We start from the raw sequence: 27,124 nt of genomic DNA, 5'->3' as shown, positions 1-27,124 counted from the left end.
TTCTTGTGTTCATAGTCACACACACACACAGACACATGCTGACAACCGTACATGCACAGCGTGCTTGTATCAGTCATGCTGATTTATGAAGTTTGCTTGAGACGTTTTCTGCACTTCACAATTATCATTGATTTGTGTACATGTATCATGCATGCTATGCATATGCTTAGCCATGTGTTTACTTGGCAAGTAATGGGAATGTTTCTAGTTTAAATGCTGCAAATTTATTCAAGTCATAACTCATGTAAAACATCCACTTATTTTAGCATATGGCGCCTATACTTGTAGATTTGATTGGCCTCCTTGTGTACACGTCCATAAAACATTTTATTTTCACAAAATATGGTGGCTTTGACTATTCATGGAGATGGAGACTTGAACGTGTGGAGAGAAATATTGGAAGGATAGCTTACCTGTGCTTTTTAAGTAGAGATTTTGGAATCAGCGGCCTTTTATAAGATTCTGACATGAGAAAAGCATAGCCTTTATTGATCACAAACTTTGTGATCTCTAGAATTTAATTCTAATATGTGAAACTAAAACGTCAATAGTCTAGCATTCTAGCCTTGCTCTTGGAGCTTATAGAGAATGGTCTTTGCCATTGAAAATCAAGTCCTTGACCAAGGAAATGCTTATTTATACAACAAAGACTTCTAAGAGAAGCTAAAGAAGCCAGTATGGAAAATCACAAGATCAAATCCATCTGTATTGAGTGCTATTCTTCCCAGTCTATTGACATTCCAAGAAGCTATCTACTGTAGCTTCACCTGCTTGTTTGTTGGTGTCCTTTAGTGGATATCCCTTGACCAAGATAAATGCTTTTGTTGAGATGATCAGAGCTTCAATATCTGGCAATCAATATTATGAATATCTATTGCTGAGGGCATAGATGTAAAACACATTGATCAATATATGATAACAACCCTATATTCAATGATAAAAAATGTTGCAGTAACATGGAATATTGGAAAATTTATTATACTTAAGTAAATTAATTTCCTTATTATAAATTTTTTAATGGGTAGAAAAGTTTATGTTCCAATTTTTTTTTATCATGGAATCATGAAGCACAGCCTTTTTGGCTAAGTTGATCTACTGGAGATATAAATTCGGTGGGCATATTATTCAGGTCATTGATGTACAGATGTTGACTGCAAATCTATATCATGTCTCTTATCCTTGGATACATGGATGGGCTTGTCCTTCTGCCTATGTCCCAGCTGCATTTTTATGCTGAATCATACCTGCACACTTTTATGTTTGAAAGTTTTGGAATTCAAGAATTGGAGACTATCCTAGTTTTTCCTTCCTACATTTCAACTGCATGCTGGTTCTGAGTGATACATGCGTTATATTTTCAAGGTTTGGAGTTTAAGATTGGGGCCTATTTTACTACTAGCCTTAGTAATCTAGTTCATGTATGACACTTTAGCAGCATTAAGATTTTGAAAATTTACCTATTATCCATGAGTTGCCTTAGAAAAAAAGTGCGAGTTTAACTACCCATTTTGCTATCCCATGCAATTGTTGGTATTGGAAGGCATCTGTCCTGCCTTCATCTCTGTCAATCTATGAATTAGAAAGGACGGACTTGAAGAAATCCTTTGAAGGCTACCCTTTCCAAAGGCTTAACAGGGAACTTTCCCAAGATCAATTCCTAAACTCATGCAGAAAAGGTGGGCTTCTAGATATTGCATATGTATCAATGACAATGTTTATCCGCTATCCTTTGATGGAATGTTATCATGCTGTCTCTGCAAGAAAGAATTCCAGCTGACGAAAATCATATGGATGTTTTTGTTAAGCATATCAGTAGAAACTGAGCAGTATCATCAATTGGGATACTTGGAAGCTAGTGGCCTTTTTGTGCCAGGGATAGTGAAATTCAGAATTCTTGATGTTCTGTAAACCTGCTAATGTCTATTAACCTCCTGCAGATCTGCCAGGTTTTGCTTCCACCCTACTCAGGCTGTTTTTGTGCTTCTAGCCTTCTGTCAGTTCCGACCAATGTACTGTGACTTTTTTTTTCAGGGCTGTGCATGGGCAATCTGCACTCTATACCTTAGTCATTGTCGATTAGTTACTTGAAGCAAGTTGATCAAGAACTTGATGAAAAACAGAAATCAGAGATTTTATGGCCTTTTTCTTTTAATAGGCAAGCTCATGAAACCTCTTTGTGAAGCTAGTGCGACTCTTCTAATCCAATTATTACATGTTCTGTTTCCAACTTTATACTATCTGAGAATATATTTGTTCTCCTGTATATCATTTCAGTCTTGTTACCCTGGCGAACTTCAAGCTGTTGTCTTCTGGTCTGACCACGATACACTTTTCATGGAGTAGTTCACAGATGTGTAAAAATCAAGGCAAAGAATTATGATGTGTTAAAATATGTATATATATATATATATATTTGTTATAATAAGTAATGTCCATCAGGGGCATTTTAGTCTTTTACTTTTGTATATAGGTCTGTTCTATAGGGACAGTTTTGTATTTATTTTTGTTTTGTATATTTTTTGTAATTGCCTTGGTTTTGAGGGTCTCTTTTAGTTAGGTTATTTTTGGACCAGTCAACATGGAGTTGACTAGTCATTAGTGCTTTTGGAACAATCCAACAACTCTATTTCTAGTTGTTGGACTGTTCCAACCAAGGTTGAATGTATTGTATCGTAACTTGCATCGGTCAGGCCCATAATTACACCATATTGTATCGTAAACGTATTGTAAATTTTTCAAAAACAAAAAAAATAGCAAAAAATTTAAAAAAATCATATCACATAAAACAATGATGAATTGCACAAATGCAACCGTAAAATCACATACGAAACATTTATGTCTTTATGAGTCGCATAGGACATCATCAAACATCAACTAATATAGAATCATGGATAATATTGCATACATATCTCACAAGAACAAAATATTAAATATCTTGCAATTAAGAACATCGCACATGACTCATACTTTCATATTACATGAAGAAAAACAAAATAACCAAGTTTATGAACAATTAAGTGTTAAATAACCGTTTTTTTAAAACATATTACATAAAATCTCAATAATCATAATCATTATCCTCTTCTCCTGCTTCGACATGCACATCGTCTCCAAGATACGTGGGGTCTTCGTCTTCTACCTCTTATGCTCCTTCTATTGTTAATCCACTGAATGTCTTCTTCGTTCAAAAGAGTTTGCTTCTTCTTCAACTTATGCATCCAATTCATCATAATGTTCTAATCTGATGGGATCAAATTGCTCTTTGTGCCTCCTTGCTGATAATTTTTTGATTAGCCTAAAAAAATGACATGAAAAAATTATAATTAGTTGGATTTTGAATGAAAAAAACAAATAAACTTTATAATTTTATATACCTCTACCTCAATCGTAAGTTGTAGAGAACGTAGACGAGGCCATTGAGCTTTTTGTGCTCCAATCTATTTCTTGTTTTAGTATGAATTTACTCAAAGACATTCTAGTTTCTCTCGTATTCACTTGCACGAATGTGAAAGACAAACGCTCTCAAATTTGGAATTTTACTTTCAAACCTGTCCCACCACATGTCTAAATAAAAAAGCAAGAAAACGAGAAATCAATAAGACAATAACAGATATACAATCATACAAAACATCATAACTAAATAACAATATAAAATTAAAATCGAAATAGGAAAAATAAATTACCAAGACCCATTGTGCCACGGTTTTACATTGCTGCAGGTCTCCCTATATCAGACAATGCATTATCATAAGTTTTAATTTCCTTTGAATAAATATAAGGGAGTATCTAAATGCAGAATTTAAATAATATGTTGCAGTATGAAGAGATTGATGAAGTTGTTCAATCTACCTATGATCAATGATGTTCTATATAGGTATGCACAATTTTTTCTTCCCTTTCAATAATGACATCTTTTGTCTTATCCATGGCGTCATAGAGATAATCCAGGTATGTTTTCACTGTTAACTAATCGAATTACCTTTCAAAGGTATATTTATTCTCAACAACTTCACGCATGAATCTCAGAATTCACTTCTGAATACAATATCTATATTTTTGTTGAGCTTTATTTGTTGTGCATAGGGATATGCATTCCACTCATCTGATGAAAACATTTTTTAGTGGAGCTCTATTCTTTACTAGACTTTGCACGGTTAAAAAATTCGTAGCAAATTTAGTAACTGCACTATAAATCAACTCAGCACCACCATTGTACTTTCTCATTAGGCTCAAAACTCATTCATAATTATAAATAAATTTAGTAATTTTTTGGCAACATTTAACTGTCCGTTGGACCTCATCCATGTTGTTGATGTCCTCAAGCATGAGGTCTGTGCAACGGGCAACACAACGGGTCTAAAATAATGACCCAAAATTTTTTGTCAATTATTTACCTGTTGCCTTATAATTTGTTGCATTATCAATAATAAATTGCACAAGATTTTGAGGTTCAACCTCCTGTACAACCTGATCAAAAACTCTGAGCAATACATCTATTGTCTTGGGCGTATCGGACAGTTCAAATGACTTTAAAAACATAGTTTTTTTGGGGCAATAAACAAGAAAATTTATCAAGGTTCTTGACTTTCTGTCTCTCCACCTATCTGCCATTCTTACACATTAGTATCTAAAACTTTTCCTCTCAAAGCATGATATGAAGGCATCTTGTATTCATGTCCAATATTGGTTATGACATTTGCCATAATCTGGAAATGTAAGAAATTTGCCGCAATAAAAGGAATACATGCATTATAGAATCATCTCCTAACCGCGACATTAGCCTGCTCGACTAAATGTTGAGGAGTCATAGCAGTGCGAATGTCGGGTTGCCTCCTGAGGCAGTCTTACGAAGGAAAAAACTCATAATAGAGCCTCTAGCTCTACTTCCTTTCGAATAACTCCCTTCTACTCCTCTTTCTCCTGCTCTTCTTTTTGTGTCCGCGAAACTACTACTAGCATCATCTATACCTTTCTTTTTCGCTGTAAAACTTCCTACTTCTAATGCTACGATAGGGGTTTTAGGATCAGAAGTAAAGAGTTCGTCTTTGTCCTCGCAAGGCTCCGCATACCCCATTTTTGTCTCACTCAACATTTTTTCTCTCAAACCAGTAGGTAATTGTTGGCATTGTCATTTTATGTCATTCGACAATTTTCTTGATGTGCAGGCCGCAACATTGAGATGTGTCTCAGCCAGTGTTGTGAAAAGCATTGATACGTAGCGAGGTGCTCCACCAAAATCTGAGGCAAGGCGTAAAGCGTAAGCCTCAATTTTTAAAAAAAAACTATAAAAAATATCTAAAATTATAAATAAATAAAAAATGCTTTATTGATGAAGCTACAACTAGCTACTTTAAAATTTAAAGAAAAAATGCATACCTTAGATAATCATATTGAATCTCAAAACTAGCTAGAGATAATTAATAACGACTTTTGCAGTTTAGTGTCCTGTGGCAGCACCATAGTGCAGCCATGAGTGTCACGGAAGGATAATAGCCCACATCTAGGTAGCAAGTACATTGAAAATTATGAAGGATAAGAACATATAATTGACATTTTCATCATTATATTAAAGATGGATTACAATTAAAACTTGCCTACTCATTATTATGGTCCAAACAAATGAAGTAGGATATATAAAGCAGAATGATAATTCTAATCAGTTTAACAAACATTAACACATGAAAACAAAGCACTGGGAAAAATCTATCAGCAAAAGAAAATAAACAGATACATCTCAATGAAAAGATGGACCAGATAAGTTCAATAAAGATGATACACAAGAGCATAATGGGAAAAGTCAACGCAACAAAAGGGAACAGTGGAACAAGAGACTTTGTTTGTGAAAGTATCTTCAACAAGATACTAAGATCAAGACCTTAATATTCTTGATAACAAATATGTGCACACGTGCACAATAAGAACACTTTGTGCACAAAAGCACAAATCAATCTCACAAATGCACTAAAAGAATAAAAGGCTTTATTGAATGCTTGGGCTTTGACCCAAAGCCATAAAAATACACAAGGGGAGAGCCCCTTTAAATAGAGGAAGTGGAGGCCTTGGAGGGGCTCTACTTCTAGTCGTTGGAGCCCCTCCAACGGTCACAAATGTGACCGTTGGAAGGGGCCCAACGACTAGATGGTGGCCCCCTCCAAGGTACACACTACCTTTTACAAAAAAGAATAAAATAAAATGAAAAAGAAAAAGAAAAATAATTACAAAACATATTAAAAAAAGAATATGTTGTAAAAAGACTAAACTACCCCTATGGCTAATCAATAGAAAAATATATATATATATATATTAGATTACATGGTTGATTACATAATTTAACACCCCCCCCCCCTCAAACTTAGGGCAGGATGACCGAGAGTTTGCTAAGGAGGAAGTTGAAGCGCGAAACACACAACTTTAGTGAAGAAATCTGCCAACTGATATTCTGACGTGACATATGGAAGGTCAATGACTCCTTTGAGATACGCCTCACAAACATAGTGAAAGTCCATTTCTATGTGTTTAGTCCGCTCATGAAAAGTGTGATTTTTCGCAATATAAATTGCACTTTTGTTGTCACAGCACAACTTAGTAGGTCCTTCTATTGTGATCCCCATGTCTTCTAGCAATTGATGGATCCATACAATTTTCATGATAGTGGTCGTTATGGCACGATATTCGATTTCAGTCGAGGATAGAGAAACTTTTTGTTGCTTCTTACATCTCCACGAAATCAGTGAGTCTCTTAAGAATACACAAAAACCAGTGGTGGAGTGACGGTTATTTGTGTCACCTCCACAATCAGAGTCAGTATAAGCAATTAATTTTAAATCAGAAGAAGATGACAGAAAAACTCCCTTATTTAGAGTACCCTTTATGTATCTTACGACTCGCAAGATGACACTAGACTGATGTTGGTGCATGCTGAAACTGGCTTGTAGTATGGACTGCATGAGAGGTATCTGGTCTGGTAATACTCAGATACATCAATGATCGTACAAGCTGTCTGTAGGAAGTAGATTCTGAAAGAAGAACACCATCATCAATCTTCATTTTAGCTCCTACTATAGCAGGAGTTTCACAAACCTTTTCATTTGTAATACCTGACCTGCCAATAATCTCAGAAGCAAGCTTAGTTTGAGATAAGAAATATCCTCTATGAGAGTATGCTACTTCAATACCCAAAAAATAAGTTAGAAAACCCAAATCAGACATTTCAAATTTATTTTTCAAAACTGATTTTATACTCTTAACCTCGTTAGAATCACTACCAGTGATGAGCATATCATCCACATACAATAGTAAGATCACAATCCCTATATTGGATTTTCTAACAAACAAAGCATCGTCAGCAAAACAGGAAGAAAAGCCATTTTCTATCATTATAGAATTAAACCTATCATACCAAGCCTTGGGGGCTTGTTTTAAACCATAAAGTGTTTTTCAAAGACGAAGCACTTTCCCTTTAGGAGTCTCCATTCCTGGTGGAGCATCCATATAAACTTCTTCATTTAGATCTCCATTTAGAAAGACATTTTTAACATCCATTTGATAGATGTTTTTCTTGTTGATTGAGACAACAGTTATAAGACATCGAACAATGACCATTCGAGCTATAGGAGCAAAGGTTTCCTCATAGTCAATCCCATATTCTTGACTATATCCTTTTGCAACCAATCGAGCTTTATATCTCTCACGAGATCCATCACTCCTAGTCTTAACCTTAAATACCCATCTACACCTTATTGTTTTCTTACCTTTAGGAAGGTCTTGAAATTCTCACGTTTTGGCTCTTCTCAGAGCTCCGAGTTCATTTTCCATTGCTACTATCCATTCAGGGCACTTACGTGCTTCCTCAAAGTTTTTAGGTTTTATATAAGAATAAATGACACTAAGACAACTTTATATTTAGGTGAAAAAGAGTTATATGAGATGAACCTAGAGGGAGCTTTTCTACTTCTTTCGGTTCTACGAAGGTTCTCCTCACTTTGAGGAATAATCCTACTAGCATCATCATATCTTTCAAGAGCACTTCTAAAGGTGTTTCTATCTCTATGAATATAGGTGATGGGATCTCTAGGTGGTCCTTCATCAATATATTGATGAGATGGGGAGATCAAAGGAATGATTTCCTCGGTTTCAATATCACTTGAGTCGTTCTGATTTGACTCATCATCACTAGTATCATCGTCTTTATCTAGTAGATCAAATAGAAAGGAATAATCTACATTCTCATCATGAGATTCAAGACTTTTGAAGCCACTAAAATTTTTCAAAAAACTCACATTTCTGGAAACATACAATTTGTCATTCTTAACATCATAACAACGGAAACTCTTTTGGGTTTCAGAATAACCAAGAAATGCACAAGGAATGGCCTTTGGAGAAAGTTTGTCATTTTTATCAGTAAGGACCAAACATTTACATCCAAAAACCCTTAACCTGCTATAATCAGGTTCTTTTTCATATAATTTTTCAAATGGGAAAATCTTATTTAAATTTTTTGATGGAAGTCTATTTATGAGATAGACTGAAGTAAGAGCTACCTCAGCCCAAAGTTTCTTTGGAATATTTTGCGAAATGAGCAAGGTTCTAGTTGTTTCAATAATATGTCTATGCTTTCGTTCAGCTAACTCATTTTGTTGAGGAGTTTTTGTACAAGATTTTTTTATGGAGAATACCAAAACTTTCAAGATAACTCTTGAATTCATTTGAAAGGCACCTCCAGAGTTAGACCTAAGAATTTTTAAACTTTCATTGAATTGATTTAAAACCATCATATGAAAAATTTTAAATGTTGAAAAAATTTCATGTTTATGTTTAAGAAAGTATATCCAACAAAACCTAGTGTAATTGTTCACGAAAATCACATAATATGATAATCCTCTTTTAGATATCACAGGAGCCGGACCCCATACATCGGAATGAACAATTTCAAAGGGTTTTGTCGTAAACATGGATCTTTGAGTAAAAGGTAGACTTTTCATCTTCTCAAGATTACATTCATTACATAAAAAATCTCCTTTACAAAGATGTTTAATAAAAGGCAAGAGATTTTAACAATGTTGGGACGTCTCAATCTCTTATGCCATACATGAATATCTTTGTTTTGAACAACATTACAAAATTGATTCTTGAAAACTTGGAGAAAATCAATGTAGTAGAGGTCTCCTCTCCTAGAGTTTTCCCCAATCAACCTCTCGGACCGGCGATCCTGTATCCAACATTTATTAGACGAGAATTTTATACATGGTTCGAGAGTTGAGAGATTGAAAGTAAATTTAAATTTAATTTTTGGTATAAGACTAATTTTTGGAACAAAGAAATCTTGTTTTTCAAAATTGCCTATTCCTTTAATTTCAAGAGGTGTTTTATTAGCCGTTGAGACAAAAGATGAAAGAGTATTTTTAGAAAAATCGGAAAGACAACAAGCACTTGGAGTCATGTGGAAAGATGCATCGAAATCCAAAAGCCAAGATGTCTGACCGGGAGGAGAAGAAGTTGACATAGCGGCTTCGGAAATGCCTCCCTTGAGAAGAGGTTATAAAGCTTCCACTATTTGTTGAAGAGAAAGAGACCCATTTGATGATGATGGTCGTTCCTCCGATTGGGATGTCATAGCCATCGCAATTATTTTTTCCATTTAAGGAAAATGAGTTTTCCCAGAATGATTTTCTTTGTTGGTTCATATCGCTGACCCCAATTGTTTTGGGATGAAGGCATAGTTGTTGTTGTTGTTGTAAGGAAAATGAGTTTGATATGTCCCGGTTCTTTACAAAAATGGCAATTTAATTTGCTATAGTCTCTTTTGCCATATCGATCGTTTCCTCGACCTTGATTCTTGAAGTGAGGAGGTTTGTAGGCCTTCACATTATTCCCCGATCTTGACATGACATTTACCCCTTCACAATCTTCTTGAGTAGAAGAGGTAGCAAGAATGCTAGGATTATTCTTACTAATCCCCATACGGGTTTTCTCACCGCTTAACTTAGTGATTACATCTTCAATTGAGGGAGATGTGAAGGTGGAGAGAAGGGAGGACCGAATTTGTTCAAATTCGTGTCTAAGTCCATTTAGAAAATTGAAGAACCGATCTTCCTCTAGTTGTTTGTGTCTTAATTCGATCGCTTCTCCACTCCGATTTGGTTCAAGCATAGCTAGCTCGTACCAAATAGAAGATAATTCGGCAAAGTATTCCTGAATAGTCATCTCATTTTGTTAGAGGGTCAATGCCTTTTCTTGGAAATAGTATTTGTGTAACAAATTTCTTGAAGTATACATTTTCTCAAGATATAACCAAGCTTCGGAAGCTTTTTTGAACTTAATGATGTTGGCGTTTATCTTGGTTTCAACGGATGAAAAAATCCAAGACAAGATCTTGAAGTTTTTCATTTCTCATTCGTCATGCTTTCTTGAATACTCTTCAAGAGCCCTTTGTCTTTCTTTCCCTTCAAGGATCTTAATATCTCCCTTTTCAACGATTGTAATTTTTGGTTCGGGTTCCGGTATCGAACCTTAAACATACTCCCAAAGCCCCTTTTCTTTAATATGGGCTTCTATAATACCGGCCCAAACATGATAATTTAAACCATTAAGTTTAAACCCCAAGGGAGAAGTGGGAGTCCTTTTTGCCCATTAGAGAGGATAGAAGTTGAAAAATAATACGTACCTCAAAAGATTTTAAAGTCTTTTTTGACAAAAGAGGCTTCTAAAATATTGCTCGAAGAAGATGATCTACTTCAAACTCCAATAGCTTGATGCACGATTCCCCTTCTCTGATACCATATGAAAGTATCTTCAACAAGATACTAAGATCAAGACCTTAATATTCTTGATAACAAATGCGTGCACACATGTACAATAAGAACATTTAGAACACTTGTGCACAAAAGCACAAATCAATCTCACAAATGCACTAAAAGGCACTAAAAGTTGGAAGGGGCCCAACGACTAGATGGTGAACCCCTCCAAGGTACACACTACCTTTTACAAAAAAGAATAAAATAAAATGAAAAAGAAAAAGAAAAATAATTATAAAACATATTAAAAAAGAATATGTTGTAAAAAGACTAAACTACCCCTACGACTAATCAATAGGAAAATATATATTATATATATAATAAGTAGATACATATACATATATATAATATATGTATATGTATTACCTTATATACATAAAATATAGATATTAGATTACATGGTTGATTACATAATTTAACAGTGAGATCGTTCTTCTTCTTCTTCTTTTGAAGGGCGAGTGAGAGACAAGAGAGTGATGAGTGAGAGACGAGAGAGAGAGAGAGATTGCGTGTGAGAGAAAATAAAACATTAGGGCCCCCGACCCTAAATTAGGGTCGGGGCCCTGTTTTTTAAACCCTAATTTTTGGTCAAATGGGGGCTTTGACCCTCATTTGACCAAAATTTAGAGGCGTATACGCCTCACCTCGATGCGTACGCCTCAAGGTGTATGAGGCACACGCCTCGGGGCTTTTGCGCTTTATACCTACGCCTTAAGGCACAAAGGCCCTTGCCTTGAGGCGAGGCATGCTTTTTGCGCCTTGAGGCGCATTTTTAATAACACTGGTCCCAGCTAAATGATGCTTCAACTGAGAGATACCACCCAAAATAACAGTATGGCAATAGTTGCACTCATTTTCAACCGGTTTTCACTTATTATTCGAGTGCCCCATTGCCATGCTGAATCATTTGATGCCATCTTTCTCAAAAAATGAAATAATAAGGTTTTTTTTACCTTAACCCAATTCCTTAGTAAAAAAATGGTGGAAATGCACTCTTGATGAAATTGCAAAAGCCCTTTCCCTTGCACACAGATCGCCCCCCAAATCACTCTTACGAGTCTTAGGGTGTGTTGATACCTCTCTAATGGCATTTAAACAAATGAGGGAGTAGGCCCTCAAGAGGTCTTTAAAATGAAAAAATGAAAAATTACTTTTTGGCCCTTTTTAAGTGTATCGAGCCTGTATCATATAATACACCCCATGTTGTACAATACGGTATGATACAAACCTATATTGTACGATACATACGATATATGTACGATACACACTCGTATCGTGATATAAGTGTGTATCATATTGTTTTCCTTCATAGTTACAATATGTATCGTACGATATAGACAACCTTGGTTCCAACAACTCTATTGAGACTACCTCTTGTGTATAAATTGGGGTAAAAAAACCCATTTGTTTCCAATGCTTTTCCTAAGCGTTCTACTTAATGAAGATTATATTTTTTATGTTCGTCTTATTGTTTTGACTATTTGAAGTCTTGTATATGCACTTTGTGCTTGTGTAGTACCTTAGTACTTTTGTAACGTTCTTTATTGGACTTGTAATAGTGCTTGTGCACTTTGTACCTTTTTTTTGCATATTTTATTACATGATATCGGAGCGAAGAACTTTTTCTTGGTATTTTGCCTTTTTGGGTCTTGAGATTCTTTGGTTCGAGTTTGTGCTTCATGAAGGAATCATGATCGATGTATGATTTGGATTCAAGGGAGATCTTGACCCGGTATGTATCTTAAATCTTATTTTTACTTGAGTTGTCTATTTCATGCATTTTGCATGAGAAAACATTCATTTCTCTTATCTTTGAAAATTATTTGTTACAACAACAACAACAACAACTACCTTCATCCCAAAACAATTGGGGTCAGCGATATGAACCAAAAAAGAAATTCATTTTGGGTCTTCCACATGAATCCTTTTCCTCCAATCATTTCTATCCAACGCCATGTCCTCGGTGAGGTTCAAAGCATTCATATCCTTTCCTATCATCTCCATCCAAGTCTTCCTAGGCCTACCCCGACCTCTTTTAACTAATATATTTTCCCATTTCTCCAACCTTCTAACTGGAGCATCATTAGGCCTTCGCCGAATATGTCCAAACCACCGTAAACGATTCTCTCGCATCTTATTTTCAATGGGTGCAACACCTACCTTCTTACGTATCTCTTCGTTCCGAATCTTATCTTTTATTGTATTTCCACACATCCATCTAAGCATCCGCATCTCAGCTACACTCATTTTTTGAATATGATGTCTCTTGGCAGCCCAACATTCCGTACCATATAGTAAAGCGGGTCTAATAGTCGTCCTATAAAACTTTCCCTTCAACCGCAATGGCATTCTACGATCGCACAACACTCCAGTAGCACTTTTCCATTTCATCCACCCAACCTTTATCCTATGATTTACATCTCCATCAATTTCTCCATACTTTTGAATGATGGATCCCAAATATTTGAAATAATCATTCACCGGTATATCTTGCTCACCAAGCTTCACTACACTCCCATCCCTACTTCGTTGCTTACTAAACCGACATTCCATATATTCAGTCTTACTCTTACTCAACTTAAAACCTCTAGCTTCCAATGTCTGTCTCCATAATTCTAACTTAGCATTAACCCCAGCTCTAGACTCATCAATCAAAACAATGTCATCAGCAAACAACATACACCACGGTACATTTTCTTGAATTGATCTCGTAAGCTCATCCATCACTATCGCAAATAGGAAAGGGCTTAAAGCAGATCCTTGATGTAACCCAACCGTTATCGGAAAATTGGTTGTCACCCCTCCACAAGTGCGGACATTGGTTACTACTCCTTCATACATATCTTTAATTATACTAATGTACTTGAGAGAAACACCTTTCTTCATCATTGTCCACCAGAGAACGTCCCTAGGTACTCTATCGTATGCCTTCTCTAAATCAATAAAAACCATATGCAAATCTTTGTTTCTCTCTCTATATCTTTCAATAAGTTGTCTAAGAAGATGTATAGCTTCCATAGTTGATCTTCCAGGCATAAAACCAAATTGATTCTCCGATATCATGACAACCTTCCTCAACCTAGACTCAATCACCCTCTCCCAAAGTTTCATAGTATGACTCATGAGTTTTATACCACGATAGTTTGTGCAATCTTGTATATCACCCTTATTCTTATATAAAGGCACCAAAGTACTCTTCCTCCACTCATTAGGCATCTTATTTGTTCGTCAAATCAAGTTAAAAAGATTTGTCAACCATTCTAAACCTTTCTCTCCCAAGCATTTCCAAGCCTCGATAGGTATACCATCTGGGCCAACTGCCCTTCTTGATTTCATTTTCTTCAAAGCCTCTGCAATTTCTTTCTTTTGAATCTTGCGCATGAAGTCACGATTTATCTCATGAAAAGGAATGGAGAAGTCTCCAAGATCTTGAGCATGACTATCATTAAATAGCTTATCAAAATAATCTTTCCATCTCTCCTTAATCTCCTCATCTTTGACTAAAACCCTTTGCGTTTCATCTTTGATACATCTAACCATACCCAAATCCTTCGATTTCCTATCTCTCATCTTTGCAAGCCTATAAATATCCTTCTCGCCTTCTTTGGTATCCAACTTGTCATAAACCTCCTTATATACCTTAGCCCTCGCGTTTCGAACAACTTTTTTAGCTTCCTTCTTTGCTATCATATACTTCTCCAAATTCTCATTATCACGACTCTTACTTAGATTTCTATAACACTCTCTTTTAACCTTAATAGCTAATTTGACATCCTCGTTCCACCATGATGTATCCTTACCTAGTGGTGCACCGCCTTTAGACTCACCCAATACCTCCTTAGCTACTTTTCTCATACCACCCGCTATCTTATTCCACATTGATTCTGAATCCTCCTCGAGACAACAATCAACTTCCTTAACTACCTGCTCTACAAACATTCCTTGTTTAGCTCCTTTCAGTGCCCACCACTTAATTCTAGGATCTATCCTATGTCTATCCCTTTTGCGGCATTGTCTAATTCTAAGATCTAAAATTAAGACTCTATGTTGTGTAGCTACACTTTCTCCTGGTATAACCTTACAATCGATGCAACAACCCCTATCTCTCTTTCTAAGTAGGAAAAAATCTATCTGACTCGTATTAACCCCACTTTTAAATGTTACTAGGTGAGACTCCATCTTCCTAAACCAAGTGTTTGCTAAGATCATATCATAGGACAAACAAAAATCTAAAATCCTTTCTCCACTTTCATTTCTTTCTCCTATACCATAGCCTCCATGGATATTCTCAAATCCATCCCTACTAATGCCTACATGTCCATTAAGGTCACCGCCGATGAAAAGCTTTTCTCCATAGGATGTCTCTTGTACTACTCCATCTAAATCTTCCCAAAATTGATGCTTAATGGAATCATCTAAACCTACTTGAGGTGCATAAACACTAATAATATTAATAATATCCGTACCTAATACTAATTTAATAAGTAAAATTCTATCACCCTTCCTACGGACCTCAACTACATTATCTATAAACTGACGACTCATAACAATCCCTACTCCATTCTTATTCCTATTTATTCCTGTATACCAAATCTTATATCCCCAAGGTTCTATCACTTTAGCTTTCTCACCTACCCATTTGGTCTCTTGAAGACATAAAATATCAATCTTTCTCCTACACATAACATCTACTAACTCTACCAACTTACTAGTTAAAGACCCTATGTTCCAAGTGGCTAACCTAATTTTATGGTCTTGGACTAACTTCTTTACCCCCACCCGTCCAACAAAGTGAGGGAACCCTTGCCTATTTGACACCACACCCGGGCGCCGGTGTGACGCGTCGCTTCTGGGCGACGACCTAGCAACCCTTGCACATTTATCACTGCCTCCGGGCCTAGAGAGTATAGCGCGTCGCTCAGTAGGGAACGCCCCAACGAAATTCTCATATTGGTTCATTTTCATAGGATATGACAAAGTTTTTATGCTGGCTGTCACAGGCCTACCGCAACCCTCCTCCTTTATCCGGGCTTGGGACCGGCAGTGTATAACTACACAGGCGGAGTTTTTGAAAATTATTTGTTATTTTTGTTAAAACTATATCTTTAAATACTTTCCAAATTTATTGTTGGATTTATTTTTATTAAATATTTTGTAAGGTTTATAATATTTATTTGGTTTTGTGAAATGATATTTATATATGTGTATGCTTTTATGAGATAGGGTTTTTTAACTTTCTTTATTTAATATATATGTATATTATCTAGTATTCTTGAGCATGTGTTTTTTGGCACTTAAATGTTTTATTCGAGCACTTCATGGTTATAAATGCCAAAACATGTTTTTGTGTATGACTTCAAATTTATTGTGTTTTTTGTTGGACTTTGTTTATTTTTTTTAATATTGTTAAATATTTTTAAATGATTTGAAATATTTATTTTAAAATGGTTTTGTGTCATTCACAAGTATGATTTTATGAGATTTTGCTTAACTTGTGTTTGAATTTGTTTATTTTCTCTTTGATTTATTCTTATGTGAAACATAGAATACTTTTATATAGTATTAAACATTATATATGGTTAGGGTCTTAGTGGTCATGGATATCTTATTATTTTGAAATTTGAATAAATGATTTTTTCATATTGATATATGATCCTTGTGCACTTGTAATTGTCTTACATACATATTGATGAATGAGTTTGTCTATTCGTGCATAAGGAATTGAGCATGATTTCTTCATGCAAAACTTGTTCTTTTGTGGGAATTATGCATTCATTTATGTTGAACTCCTCGATGAGGTTTATGAATGCTTTTTAAGTGTGCCTTTTAAAATTATTAAAAATATGTATGTTATTGTATGTTCTCTTGTTGGCCCTTGTGACTGTGCCCATTTGGATGGTAGTTTTATTGCACTTGAATGGTTTGTACCTTGTGATTGTGATATTTCTTACTCATGACTCGTTAATAAACATTATCTTACATGTTTTTTCATGTTACCTCACATGAGTTTTAAGTATTATGCTTCTTGCATGCTTGTGATATTCAATAAAATATTATTTTTTATATATTGAGCTTTCTTGTGTATACCCCTTTTTGGGTTTTTGTTAGTGTGTTTCTTGGACATTTTGGTTCGTGATTGAAGGCTTTTTTGTTCTTTACTTGTATTAATAAAATTTGTGATTTTTTAAGAACTTTTCCTGTGTTTTCCCTTTGTGGGTTTTGTAATTGTACCCTTCATAGTTCACTTTTGTTCTTGTTCATTTTGTATCTACTGATGGACATTCATGCTAAAGACTCATTGGTGGACATTTTATCTTTTCATATGATTGCATTTTTTGCATGTTTTTTTCTAAATTTATTTGAGGGTTTCACTTAAATTGGTTCTTGTTCTTTGGAATGTGTCTTTCAAGGTTTGCCTTTTTATTTCTGTATATGGCTTGGTCCATCACTCTTTCAATACATCCATTATCATTTGCTTGGACTTATCGAGGTGTGTTATATGCACTTCTGTGTTGTGGAGCCAAAGTTAGTTGTTGAGGTGAGTTATATGGTCACCTCTATCTTCTTGTTAGTATAGATTGCCAATGTTTTGGCTCCGACTGATAGTTGATTGACCTCTGATTCTATGAGTGAGTTGTATCACTCGACTGTTTTGTGCATCTCGGTTGTTGTGAAGCTAAAATTAGTTGTTGATGTGAGTTATGTGTACATATCTGTCTTCTTATTAGTGTAGATTGTCAATGTTTTGGCTATGACTAATAGTTTATTGACCTTTGGTTCTATGAGTGAGTTGTATCACTCATTTGTCTTTTTGGCCTTTGTTGTTTATTGGATGCTCGTATCGATTTTTTTTTAGTGATAACTATTGTTATTTGCTTATGACCATTTTGGTTCTTATGGATTAAATCTCATATGATTGCAAAAGTTATTGCTTTGATTTAAATATTGTTTTTCAAATCTTCTTGCTTATTAACATCAGTTTGCCTTCATTACAGTATTATTATCTTTCTAGCTTTCTCCACTCTCTTCTTATTTGAGTAATTTTTTTTTATAAGAGTTTTTGTTTTATCAGTGTGATGAGTTGTGTACCCCATTGAAACTTGATGTTTTTTACAGTTTTACCCATTGAAACTGGTGTTGTTTTCAGCTTTACAATCATTTATGAAGTGAGAGATGTGCACCTCTTGTGATTGTAGCTGGTTTGTATTGTCAAATAGCCAGTATTGGTGCATGGTCACTGACATGGTTATTGCTGACATTTGTGTTTGATCTCTTGTCCTATGCGCTGATACACTTGAATTTTGAGGATTTTGAGTTTGAGGTTAAAGAGAGGGTTGCTTGTGGTGAGCAAATTGGTGTTGAGATTTGCAAATATCATTCCTTTTGTTATGTGAGATTTTTAAAAATGCGATTTTTGAAAATCTCTCCATGAACTTTCTAATTCTATCTGCAGCTCATTTTTTTGTTGTATGGAAAATGGTTATTCATTGAAAAAATTTCATGCATTATTATATGCATTGAATATGCTTTAATTTCATGTTTTGTATGAATTTAATTAATTTCTCGTTTATTATAAACTCCTTTGAGTTCTTACATTTGATATACATGTCGTGTTTTGCTTAGTATAATTTATGAGTGATATCTTATTTGAAATGTTTACCCAAGCCTTTGAAACATTATTGCAAAATTGTTTATATCTTATGCGTTTTTCTAAGCATTTTGTTAAGGAGAACATTTTATATTTTGTGGTTGTGACTCTTAGTGAGTTGTGTATCTTCGTGAGGGTGTTCTTGCTCCATAAGTGACCACTTTGCTTTTGTATCCCATTGTAGCCTTTAAAACACTCTCTTGTGTTTCTAATATGTACTTGTTTCTTTAATTTTTAGTGATCAAAATTCTACTATGATCAGAATTTGTGAAAAATATGTTGTTTTTATGGTTATAATGGTCTAAACAAGAAATTCTTAAAAATTGATTTTGAAGTTTTTTCCTTGTGTTTTCCTTGATGGCTATTGCACCTTGCTTGAATTGTTATTAATGTTTCTAAAATCTTAAAATTATTGCTGAAGGTGCATATCTTATTCATTTTTAAAATTGTTCAAGTTTATAGTATCTCTATGTTTTGTTGAGGAACTTAACCATCCTCGTTTCATATATATGAATTAATAAGAGTTATTCTTGTTCAAAATATATATATTTGTTTTGAATCTAAATACATGCATTTTATATCTAGTTTTTAAACAGTTGGGTTAAAAATATTTTTCGTTTAATAACAATTTAGTAAGAACTATGTAGTCAAAAGCCCCGACTAGTCCGCCTAGTTGGTCTAGGCATAAGTAAAATGCCAAGGCTTTGCAATTCCTAGGTGAGTACCTTTAAAGGTACCAATTTTGCCGACTAGGCACTGACTAAGGTGCCTAGTCGGTGACTAAGCTGCCTCCGCCTTGGCAAGATGGCAGTTTAGTCATTTATTATTCCTATATATATTTTTATTTTTTGTATATATAATTATATATTTTTGTGCATGTTTGTGTGATTTGTTCTGTGAAATTATGAAAACATGCTTTATATATATGTGTGTGTGTGTGTGTGTGTGTGTGTGTGTGTGTGTGTGTGTGTGTGTGTGTGTGTGTGTGTGATACTTTGCTTTTGAGAGTTTTTGTGAAACATTGAAAGCATTCACAGTTAATTTTAATTGATTATGTTTTTTTATGTGTGTTGCTTTGTTTCTGATGAATTTTTCTATAAAATCCTGAAAGCATGTTTAGTATTATGAATTATGTAACATGTTAATTATATATGTATGTGTTATTGTGCTTCTATGAAAGGTTGAAATTATATTTTGTTGATTATACTGAATATGTTATGAATAATTGAATATATATATATTGTTTGTGTACAATTATATATATATATATATATATGTATATTCTAGTTATGTATATTAATGTATTTTGTGAAATCATGTGTAATTTGGTAGTTGTGTAATGAAAACATCTCATTAGTGAAAGAATTAAACATATTTTTATGTATATTTTGTGTATTTTTTTATATTTTAATTGGGGTACCGACTAGTCCTCGACTAGTCTTTTTGGGGATCTACAGACTAGGCACCGCCTAGTGCTTTTGACCACATAGGTTTAAAATATATTTCTTTGTGTAGTTGGAACAGGGGCAGAGCTACATACTGGCCGGGGTAGTGCCCACCCTAGAAATCCCCAATAAAGGGATTGGGGTTAGGGTCAGGGTGGATAGTGCTTTCTCTGACCCGAATGTTGTGCGCTTCCCTCTCTCTCTCTCTCTCTCTCTCTCTCTATATATATATATATATATATATATATATGTGTGTGTGTGTGTGTGTGTGTGTGTGTGTGTGTGTGGATTTTTGGCTCCGCTCCTGAGTTAGAACCTTTGTTTTGTTCTCTCTGCATGTTTTTAAGGATGTTATGGGTTGAGAAAGAAATATATCTTTGATGAATCATGCATTTAAAAAAGATTATTATTGAAAACTTGGATCATTATTTTCTTTTTGTATTTTCAAACTTTTGGTGTTTACACCGTAAGTTTGAGGGGGTGTTAATATATATATATATATATATATATATATATATATATATATATATATATATATTTATTATTATTATTGTAATAAATAATGTTCATCAGGGACATTTTTAGTCTTTTTACTTTTTATATATAGGTCTGTCTTATAGGGACAGTTTTGTATTTATTTTTGTTTTTTATATTTTTTTGTAATTGCCTTGGTTTTGAGGAGCTCTTTAGTTAGGTTCTTTTTGGACTAGTCAACATAGAGTTGACTAGTCAATAAAGCTGTTGGAACAGTTCAAGAGGAACCGTTGGACAGCTCTATTGAGACCACCTGTTGTGTATAAATAGGGGTAAAAAACCCCATTTGTTTCCAATGCTTTTCCTAACCATTCTACTCAATAAAGAGTATATTTTTATATTCTTGTCTTGTTTTGATTCTTTGAAGTATTGTATATATACTTTGTGCTTGTGTGCCTTAATGCTTTGAAGTATTGTATATATACTTTCTTTACAATGTTAAGAGGCAGTTATGGAATCAATGTGATGTTTGAGGTGACTTCTGTGAAAGTACAACTATACATGAGTCAATAGAGAATTTATGTAACGCTTTTGAGCATCACTCCATTTTCCTTTTGTAAACATGCTGATTAATTGAGTGCTAATGTACTGAAACTGCTTATGACTAATTACTAATTAGCAACTTTATGCTGTCATAAAAATGAAAATGAATTATGATATGTGCGGTTGAGAGGCAGTCATAGAATCAATGTGAAGATTAGGGCTTTCAACGGGTCGGGTTTACCTGAACCCACCCGAACCAAACCCTATATAGGGTCCGGGTATGGTGATAAATATGAAGACCCGATTAAGACTTGGGTCCAGACCCGAAGGTCCGATTAATACATGGATCCGGGTATAGTTTGTGAAATTTTATACCAGACCCGGGCCCGACCTGATTTCCAATTAAGATCCACAAATTTTCAATGTAAAAATGATAAAAATATTGTTTTACCGGGTATGACCCGGTCTGGTTCATGTAATTCTTATCGGGTCCAGGTATGATTTTTCTTATGGTGGGTCCGATTAGACTTGGGTCTGGACCTGATACCATACCCGAAAATGGGGCCAGGTCTGGTTCTACCTGGCTCTGACCAGTTGACACCCTAGTGAAGATAGAGATGGCTTCTTAAAAGTACAAGTGTACATTAGGTCAATAGAGAACTTACACAAGTTTATTCAGCCTGACTCCAAAAGTGGCTTAATTATTTTGCTTTCGTAAACATGCAAAATTAATTGGACGTCAGTGTGCAGAAGTTATGACCAATTACTGGTGACCAATTAATAGTTAGCAAGTTTGTGTGGCTTACTTTTTATACATGTTTAGTGACAATTATTGTGCTCTGGAGCTTGATTTATTGATTTAAGAGTGGTGCATTACATCAATGTAAAGGGTGGGAGAAAAATGGAAAACAGACATTAAAATGGAAATGTAGTGACATGACTCTTTTTTATATTCATGGCAAAACAAGGCTAACATTCTTATTGTTATGATTTTTGTAGCTGGTTGCTCTAACAAGGAAAGTGTGGGGACACTTGTAGCCTGTGCCATATCCTTCGAGGCGGTTCTCTTTAGCATGCTATACAACGTTTATTCATGGACAATTTTCATTGTTGTGGAGAAAGACAGCCTCAGCCCAATCTGTTCCTTCATCATGGCTGTATGGACCTCTTTGTATGTAACTTAGTCACTTAATATTATTTCAGTGTAAAGTAACATTAAGAAGTCCGAAATTTGGGTTTTCTATTATCAACATAAAGATGTTTACCGATTTTGGTGAATTGGCCTCTCTTAAGATATCAGTTCAAAATCCTGTAAAACTTTCATGGCATTCACCTTGTATAAGGCCGAGAAAGTTTTTCATAAATAGGTAGCCACCATCCAAATATTAATGGAAGGAATTTCAAATCAAACATGATGGTGTCCATATTTTTTTTCAGATTTTGGTTGAAACTAACGTGTGAAAATTTTCAATAAATATATGTTCGAACACCATGTAGTGCAACCTAGACTACTAGCTGTCTTTCTTTAATTGCTTTAATTGGTATATAATCGAGTCACCACTTTCTAAAGATAACATGACATTCGTTATCATGAACTATATCCTCTTAAATTCCTGTTTTTTTTTCTTTTCTTTTTTTGCAATAGTGTATCTCCATTAGAGCCTTTGAACTGGCCAATCGTGCTTAAATCTGGTGACTTGATAACTTGGTTTAGCAAGGTCACATCCGACTGAAGGCATCTATTCCAAGTTATGTCATCCCCTTGGATCTAGCTTCACCAATATTTTTCTCTCTAATAGATTTTGTTTGGGTTTCCAACATTTGTACAGTCTATGCATGGGAGGTTAACATATCATATTTTTCCAGGGATGAAGTTCAGAGTTGGAGATTGTTGGTTACTTAATTGAGATTGTTGAATCTCTACATCAAGTTTGGACATATCCATTGCTTACACTTTGGAGATTTTGAATGGTAATTTAAGTGTTCTTTCCTGGTGGGTCGGAAGTTTGGAGTCATTCATTACCATGGAAGGCTATGTTTGTCAACGACTCCTGCTTCTCCACAGTATTTGGCTTGTAAAGCAAAATGAGAAAAAACAATCTTTGTATGAAACGTGTTAACCTTCAATTCTAAAATAAAGGGAACTAATCCCATTTTATTGTCTGCGGAGGGCTTCTGCTTTGTAGTCCAAAAGCCATCACATGGTTCTCTATTGTATTAATCTTTACAATAAAAAAATATTGCATTAAACTTTGCATAAAACTCTTATTATAATGTTTCGATATCATATATTTCAGTGTCACACACATAATTTATAGCTCGGTAAACTTGGTTATCAATTTTGGGCATTAATATGAAAAGAAATTCCAAAGTCAGTGATGCATATCATGAGCAGCTTACCTCTGTTGATTGATTGGATTTTTTCTCATGATTTCCCGTAGTTGGACCTTTAAAACCATTTTTTTATGTTTACACTAATTTGTTTACCAGTACCGTATCTCTAGTCCAAAGCTGCCTGGAAGAATATACTAGTTAGGTGGTGAATCATTTACCAAATTGCGTTCTCTAAGGAACTTGAATCTTGTGTGTTATATGGAATAATTGTCCATAATATTGGATCATACTGAAGTATCACGCTTTTTAAGTCTTGTAAGATTTTGTTGGTTCACTACCGTTCTCTGAACAGATGTTTCCTATGTTACGTTGTTAGAGGAAGTGAATTATCAAGGAGCAGTATTGGCATTTGTTTTTAATTGTCATAATTACTAAATTACTTGAAATTCCAACATGGCCATCAGTCTCTTATTTCATGAACGTAGTGCCCAAAAATTGCATTGTACGGTGCTCCAGAATTTGTATTTATGTTAGATTTCTTGTATGCAGGAACTATAGGAAGCTCAGTTTGTACAAGATACATGGGCGTATGGGTATGTGCTTCATTGCTTCTCTTCATCTTGTGCTTGCTTTTTGTTTACTTCATTTTTCTTCTTGTTTACCACGATCGAGTAGTTCCCATGCATATACTGAACATAAATGACATTGGGGATAAGGACAAATGACGTCTAGCGTCTGTGCAACCTAGTTGCCATCAGCGTCAGTTGGGAATTGGGTTATCATGTTAAAAATAACCATTCGGGCTTGCAGTGCCTCTGAAATTCACAGCATTCCAGTTCATGACATCATAATTCTGGCCCATTTAAGATGAGATGATAACCGTTCGGAGGCGGCTAAAGCCTTGGTGCCTAGAAAAGGGAAAAATGAAAAAAAAAAGAAGTAAATAAACCACTCTTTCACAAAGAATGAATTGCTCCTTGCATTTCCGTTATCGGTTTTGAAGGTGTAGCGCCTGGTTGTGGGTTTTGATCCATGCACAGAATAGTTATCTTTGGATTCGTGGTGTTGGGGCAATCTGAATTAGTTTACCAACTGGTATCGCTATTCCCTGTTCTATCTTGGAGCTTGGAGAATTTGATGAAGAATTGTTTGTTACCCCTGTTCCATCAGAACAAAAGCATTTTCTTTTTTACAATGTTGGTTGAGGTGTATTCCTATCAAATCCATTCTTCACTGAATTCAAAAAGTCTTGAGGGCGTGATGGGGACTCACAACCTGCCGTGATCCCGTTTGTGAGAAGCCCGTGTTGCTGATATGACTTCAAAAGCAGGTACTTCATAGTTATTCAAGCGCATCTCGTCTCACGGTTAACCTCCAAGTTTTCATACTAAGATGAGGTTTGCAAATCTCATTTCTTATTGACGAAATCTGATTCTAAAATTTCTTCTCGCACTCACAGACTTGAGTCTTTTTACTTGTTTTGTTAAAAACATGTTCTACGGGGAATATGCTTTCCTCTTGCAATAAGACGGAATCACCACAGGGAACTTGGTAAATTTTCATTATAGCTTTCAGCAAATGGTTTTTTCCAATGTACAACAATTGGTTTTGAAATCTGCCCCCTATACTGTAAGAAGGATATGAGAAGGATATATGATTATGACTTGTTTGGAGCTGATGCAATGGCTGCCAATCCCATCATATTTCTCTGCGCTTAGGAATGCTAGGACGATGTGACGAATGGTAACGATATTCACAAGAGGGAAAATCATGGTACATTTGTCACTCTTGACACGAGACATGCTAAAGTTTTTGAGTTCAAGGGCTGGCTGGTGCAGCTGACAGTCTCTACTGTTCATGTTCCTTGCTTGCTACTTAATGTTGACAGCTTCACGTAGTCAGCTAAAACTTTAGCACTTCCTCGTCTTTGGTGGGTGGGCTGTTACGGCTTGCAATCAGCTTGCAATCTACTGTAAGTTTCTAACGAGTCAGTTTGTGATTATATCTGGTTATGCTTAGGGTTGAGTGTGTTTGTGATCCCCTTTGGCCGGGGAAGCCCCATGTTTCAGTGTACAACACCAAGTGATCTAGCCTTTTTAGTTCGTCTTTTATCTCCTAAAAATACCATCTATTTTGAAATAAAACATGTATTGATTGTAAATCTCACTCTCATCAGATCAAGATGTCTGGAAGGCGTTGGATGAACTTTTATAATTTAAAATAAAAAATATATAATTTAAAATAAAAAATCCAAAAATAAAAGAGCATATTTGGCTACATGCTCCTCCCTCGATCCATATATTGTTCTATAAGGTAAATACTATACACACTCCGACTGACCTCTGGACGTCTGATTCAGGAAGTAGCACTGTCCTCGTAGCTTGGACATAGCCGATGCTTAACCATTCATGGTTGTTCAATACATTTAATTTTCTAAATATTGTATGCTATTTTTAAAACCACTAGAGCCATTTGAATGATAGTTTGTCTGATCAGATCCCTAGCCTCATCTGATCTTGCAAATATTGTGGACCCTAAGCCTTATGAAACTTGCAGGACTTGGACAAACAGCTGCTCAAGTGACATTTGAAAAGCGTCATGTTTATAAAATATGTAGTGGTAGTTGTATTTTTATTTGAAGTACCAACTTCTATCATATCAAAATGATTCTTAAAACTACAGATGGAAACTGCTTTAAGCCTTCCTTTTACCTTTATCTTTGTTGTTAGTATTACCATTACTGACTGTTCTGGTAGATTATTTTGTTACTAATGGCATTTTTGGAGGTAGAGTATGTTTTGTTGGTTGTGAGAGGGCTTGGCGATAGTACTGGTTATAATCAGTACCGAATGGCAATGGCAGCAGCACAGCACATTTCCACGTGTGTGGATTTATGTGCTGAGAGTTAGAAAAACTGGATTTCATATGCATGCAAATGTGCATATATCCCATACAAGATTTCAGGTTGAGTAGTTTTCCTACATCATGGCATCTCAAGGATGAAATGGAATTTGCCTACAAGGGCTCCGCTCATCTGATATGGGTAACTTGTGAATGTCACCAAGTTGACAGGATGTCACAAGTTCGAAACTCGTGGGTGACCTTCCTTGCCACAAGGTGGAAGCTTTGGGCAGGAGAGACTTCAAGGGTTTTACCAGCTGGAGGCCAGCCAATGTAAGGTCAGTGATGGGGGGTTTCCCCTTGGATTATAAAAAAAAAAAGATCAAATGAAATTTCGATGTGTATCTAGTTTTCTTTTTTTCTTTCTTTTTTGTCATTGTAATATGTTAAATGTAAATGAAGAATATCATTTCATTAATTAAGGCTAATTTCAGGGCTGTCATAAGTGGGAATGTCAACTTATGGGGTGACAAATTTCTGCTTGTGCTTTTTCTTTATTATTTCCTTTTCTTTGTCGCCTCTTAGTAAAAAATAAAAAAAATCTACACTTTCCTCTCCAACTGAGACAGAGAGAGATGTACATTGCAATGTTAAAAGTGTCAAGGTGAGGTGAAGCGTTACAGCTTCAGTGAAGCTAGGCGTTGAAGAGCAAGTATCACAACAATGAGAAGCACAAGATAAGAAAACATGTAATTATATAATAAAATGAAAAGTAAGCAAATAATTGTGTATTTTATCATCAATAACTTGTGAGAATGTATAAATTTTCACGTAAAAAAAAGATCACATTCGCACACACAAGGTAAATTCAGACACATAGGCATATGAATTTTTTTTTCATCTTAAAAACATAATTAAAAGATCCAACTTGGTTTTGAGGTGAGATTTTTTATGGAAGGGAAAATTGTTAAGAATGTTAATTTTACTCCTCTCTCATTCCTAAAGCTTTAGGTGCGGTCCATCTCAAGGAGTTTTCGCCAATATTT

At 35.1% G+C, this 27,124-nt stretch overlaps 1 protein-coding gene across 8 annotated transcripts in view; it reads left to right on the top strand.

Annotated features, from left to right (window-relative positions):
- Positions 1-26,580, top strand: part of SDG25 (SET domain protein 25) — an 81,808-nt gene extending 55,228 nt beyond the window's left edge. For 5 of the 8 annotated variants that reach the window (XM_090019836.1, XM_090019835.1, XM_090019838.1 and 2 more), the window contains exons 17-18: positions 21,903-22,074; positions 22,770-23,066. The gene's annotated coding sequence lies outside the window, so the exon portion shown is untranslated. Of the gene's footprint in view, positions 1-21,902; positions 22,075-22,769; positions 23,067-23,786 lie in introns of those variants that run through there. The other 3 variants (XM_090019834.1, XM_090019833.1, XM_090019832.1) reach the window with 3 other exon arrangements.
- Positions 26,581-27,124: the final 544 nt, after the last annotated feature.

Source organism: Nuphar pumila, chromosome 10, assembly GCF_984573655.1.
Source record: "Nuphar pumila chromosome 10, dmNupPumi1.hap1.1, whole genome shotgun sequence".
Classification (NCBI taxonomy): Eukaryota; Viridiplantae; Streptophyta; class Magnoliopsida; order Nymphaeales; family Nymphaeaceae; genus Nuphar; species Nuphar pumila.
Note: the sequence above shows the minus strand (reverse complement) of the source record. Positions and strands in the feature narration are given on the sequence as shown.